Source organism: Poecile atricapillus, chromosome 1 (genome assembly GCF_030490865.1).
Source record: "Poecile atricapillus isolate bPoeAtr1 chromosome 1, bPoeAtr1.hap1, whole genome shotgun sequence".
Taxonomy (NCBI): domain Eukaryota; kingdom Metazoa; phylum Chordata; class Aves; order Passeriformes; family Paridae; genus Poecile; species Poecile atricapillus.
In genome coordinates, this window is record NC_081249.1 from 60,356,541 (window position 1) to 60,361,574 (window position 5,034).

Genomic DNA, 5,034 nt, shown 5'->3' on the forward strand with positions numbered 1-5,034 from the left:
GTTTAATATAGGGTTGTTTCTTCATTAGTAAAGAAAAAACCCTATATTTAGGGTCACCATAAAATCTGTGACAGTGCATTGAGTCACAGGAAATATGACCAACCTGGTTTGGCAAGTTTCAGCACCACCTTACACTTGATTCTGTTCATTTGGGAAGTAGTAGGGTTTGTTGTGTGAGCTTAAGTTTGAGAGCTGCAACTCAGGACAAAATGACTGATAGGACTACAGAGTGCAGCTTCTACTAGGTGTGCTAATGGGGCTTGGAGCTATGAAGGAGGATTCTTGGGTGTGGTTACTTCTTTTACGTATTAAAGGATCTCTGAAATTGTCAAGTAGTGTCTTGGTTCTAGAAGACAGGTGTCTGCTAGGGAGAGCAGGAGCCTCCCTTGGGATGAAAGAATGTAGACCCCCTCCCTCCGAATTATTATAATTTTGAAATCAGGGGCTTTCAGGCAGAGATCTGGGGATAGGAATAACAGTTCTTTACTAGTATAACCAGGTAAACAAACAAACAATAACTACAGCAATAACAAGAAAACAGAACCAGGGACCCCGGGACAGCTTTCTCGGCTGAGACGGGATGGAGGAGAGGCTTTGTTTTCACAAACCCCTCGGGCAGTCAGTCCCGGTGCTCCTGCAGGGCTCCGAGGAAACAGTCGGCTGGGACAGCAGGGACGAGCTGCGATCCTGGGCTGGTGGATGAGGTGTATCAGCAGCTCCACGGCGATGCCTGGCAGGACAGCGGGTGCGAGGCCACCGACCAAGAGGGGAGAAGGAGAAGAAGCAGCTCCGCGACCCAGCGCACCAACGTCCTTCTTCCCCGAAGCCGAGGAAAAAGCCAGCCAAAAACTGTCCCCACCCTCCTTTTTCTGCCCCCTTCCCCGCCACCCTGGGCCCGGCTACTCTTTGTTCTTCGTGAGCACCCTTAAGTACCGGTAGTTAGGTTTCCCAGCACATAATGGGTAAAAATTCCCACCTAACCCTCAACACTATCCACCCCGAATTTTTTCCCATACCAAAATGTTACATCAAATATTAAACCTTTAAATTATACACTAACACATACTACTTTAACTATATACATATGTACATGCAGATACAGATACAAGCACAGTGTCATGGGTAGTTCACCCTAAAACCAGGTCCCCTTGAGGTATGCACCGGGTCTCTCCATCTTTTTGCATCACCCACCATGTGCAACCCGGTCCTTGAGCAAAGACAACCCCACGGATTGGATTGTCTTTGCTGGAGGCAGAATTAACCCAAACAGTTTTTCCCAGCATACCTCTCATATGTACCACTGGAACCTTATCTCCATTTGTCGTTCTAAAGGGCTCAGATTGGGCAGGGCCTGCTCGGTTAGTGGAACCTCGGGTGTTCACTAACCATGTGGCTTTTGCTAAATTAATCTCCCAGTTCTTGAAAGTTCCCCCACCCAGCGCCTTCAAGCTGGTTTTAAGCAGGCCATTGCACCGTTTAACTTTTCCAGCAGCGGGTGCATGGTAGGGGATATGGTACACCCACTCAATGCCATGTTCCCTAGCCCAGCTGTTTATAAGGCTGTTCTTGAAATGAGTCCCATTGTCTGACTCAATCCTCTCAGGGGTGCCATGCCTCCAAAGGACCTGCTTTTCAAGTCCCAGGATGGTGTTCCGGGCAGTGGCATGAGGCACAGGGTAGGTTTCCAACCATCCAGTGGTGGCTTCTACCATGGTGAGCACATAGCGCTTGCCTTGGCGGGTTTGGGGCAGTGTGATGTAGTCAATCTGCCAGGCCTCCCCATACTTGTATCTGGACCACCGCCCACCGTACCAGAGGGGCTTTAACCGCTTGGCTTGCTTGATCGTGGCACACGTTTCACAGTCATGGATAACCTGAGAAATACTGTCCATGGTTAGATCCACCCCTCGGTCTCGTGCTCACTTGTAGGTGGCATCTCTACCCTGATGACCTGAGGCGTCATGGGCCCATCGAGCTAGGAACAACTCTCCCTTGTGTTGCCAATCTAAGTCTGTCTTTGACACCTCTATCTTTGCAGCCTGATCCACCTGCTCATTGTTTCGGTGCTCTTCATTAGCCCTACTCTTGGGGACATGGGCATCTACATGACGGACCCTCACAGACAGTTTCTCTACCCTGGTGGCGATGTCTTTCCACTCATCAGCAGCCCAGATTGGCTTTCTTCTGCGTTGCCAGTTGGCCTTTTTCCACCTTTCCAACCATCCCCACAGAGCGTTGGCTACCATCCATGAATCTGTGTAGAGGTAGAGCTTTGGCCACCTCTCTCTTTCAGCAATGTCCAGGGCCAGTTGAACAGCTTTGAGTTCAGCAAGTTGGCTTGATCCACCTTCTCCTTCAGTGGCCTCTGCGACCTGTCGTGTGGGGCTCCATACGGCTGCTTTCCACTTCCGGTTCATCCCTACGATGCGACAGGAACCATCAGTGAACAGAGCGTAGCGTGTTTCTTCTGCTGGCAGCTGGTTATACGGTGGAGCTTTTTCAGCCCGTGTCACTTGTTCCTGCTCCTCTTCATCAGTGAGACCAAAGTTTTCACCTTCAGGCCAGTTTGTAATTATCTCCAAAATCCCAGGGCGATTTGGGTTTCCAATACGGGCGCGCTGCGTGATGAGGGCGATTCACTTGCTCCATGTAGCGTCGGTGGCATGGTGAGTAGCAGGAACTTTTCCTTTAAACATCCACCCCAGCACTGGCAGTCGGGGTGCCAGGAGGAGTTGTGCTTCTGTGCCAATCACTTCTGAGGCAGCTTGGACTCCTTCATAGGCAGCTAAGATTTCCTTCTCTGTAGGAGTGTAGTTGGCTTCGGACCCTCTGTAGCTTCGGCTCCAGAATCCCAGTGGTCGGCCTCGAGTCTCCCCAGGCACTTTCTGCCAAAGGCTCCAGGACAAACCATTGTTCTCAGCTGCAGAGTAGAGCACGTTCTTCACGTCTGGTCCTGTCCTGACTGGGCCAAGGGCTACTGCATGAGCAATCTCCTGTTTGATCTGAGCAAAGGCTTGCTGCTGTTCAGGGCCCCAGTGGAAATCATTCTTTTTTCGGGTAACCAGGTAGAGAGGGCTCACGATCTGGCTGTACTCAGGAATGTGCATCCTCCAAAAACCTATGGCACCTAGGAAAGCTTGTGTTTCCTTCTTGTTGGCTGGTGGAGACATTGCAGTGATCTTATTGACGACCTCAGTGGGAATCTGACGCCGCCCATCTTGCCACTTTACTCCCAGGAACTGGATCTCTCGAGCAGGTCCTTTGACTTTGTTCTTCTTGATGGCAAAGCCGGCTTCTAGCAGAATCTGGATGATCTTTTCTCCTTTCTCAAATACTTCCACTGCTGTGTTCCCCCACACAATGATGTCATCAATGTACTGCAGATGTTCTGGAGCCTCACCCTTTTCCAGGGCAGCCTGGATCAGTCCATGGCAGATGGTGGGGCTGTGCTTCCACCCCTGGGGCAGTCGGTTCCAGGTGTACTGCACTCCCCTCCACGTGAAGGCAAACTGAGGCCTGCATTCTGCTGCCAGGGGAATGGAGAAAAATGCATTAGCAATGTCGATAGTGGCGTACCACTTCGCTGCTTTGGACTCCAGCTCATACTGGAGCTCCAGCATGTCCGGCACGGCAGCGCTCAGCGGTGGAGTCACTTCATTCAATGCACGATAGTCCACAGTCAATCTCCATTCTCTGTCAGACTTGCGCACAGGCCAGATGGGGCTGTTGAAGGGTGAGTGGGTTTTGCTGACCACCCCTTGGCTCTCCAGTTCTCGGATCATCTTGTGGATGGGGATCACAGCATCTCTATTTGTCCTATACTGTCGGCGGTGCACCGTCGAGGTGGCAATTGGCACTCGCTGTTCTTCCACCTTCAGGAGTCCTACTGCAGATGGGTTCTCTGATAGTCCAGGCAAGGTGTTCAATTGCTTAATGTCCTCTGCCTCCACAGCAGCTATTCCAAAAGCCCACCTGAGTCCCTTTGGGTCTTTGTAATAGCCATTTCGAAGGAAGTCCATGCCCAGAATACACGGGGCCTCTGGGCCAGTCACAATGGGATGTTTCTGCCACTCTTTCCCAGTCAGGCTCACCTCAGCTTCCAACAGAGTCAATTGCTGCGATCCCCCCGTCACCCCAGCAATGGAAACAGGTTCTGCCCCCACATGTCCTGACGGCATTAGGGTACACTGTGCACCAGTATCAACTAAAGCTTCGTATTTTTGTGGCTCTGATGTGCCAGGCCATCGGATCCACACCGTCCAAAAGACTCGGTTTTCCCGTGCCTCTTCCTGGCTAGAGGCAGGGCCCCTCTAGCACTGGTCATCCTCTCCCCCCTGGGCATACATGCTAGAGGTTCCTTCAAGGGGATCATCCTCTTTTCTGTAATATCTGGCAGTTTCGTCACGGGAGGCTGAGGCTACCTTCACTTTAGTGGAACCTTTCTGGTTACTGGTTCCCTGCCTGAGTTGACGCACTCGTGCTGCCAGGGCAGAAGTGGGTTTCCCATCCCACTTTCCCATGTCTTCCCCATGGTCACGTAGAAAGAACCACAGCTCAGTTCGTGAGGTGTACCCTCTCTCTCTAGCTGGGGGACGTGGGGCTTGGAGTTTTGGGCTTGTGACCCGCACTGGTGCCATATGGGAACTGCTCTTCCTCATCTCTTCCCTCATTTCCCTCATCTCCTCTTTGAGTTCCTTAATCACAGCAGAAATCTTAGCCTGATGTGGGCCATGGACCATACTGTCATAATTTCTAAGCCTGGTGGCAACAGAACCCACCGTCTCTCGGCCGTTATCGGCATTAATCGTTGCAATATAGGTGGTGTAGTCACGTGGCCCTAGATTTGCCAGACTCCACAACATCTGCCCAGTGCACCTGACTTTGTCGGGGTCATTATCATGCTGTCCACCCCTTCCAAAAAGGACCTCTAATATCGCCACCTCTCTCAGCTGTTGGATCCCTTCCTCAATGGTTTTCCATTCCCTTCTATGATAGTGCTCCTCCATTCTCTCTCTATGGACAAACCTTTCTCTT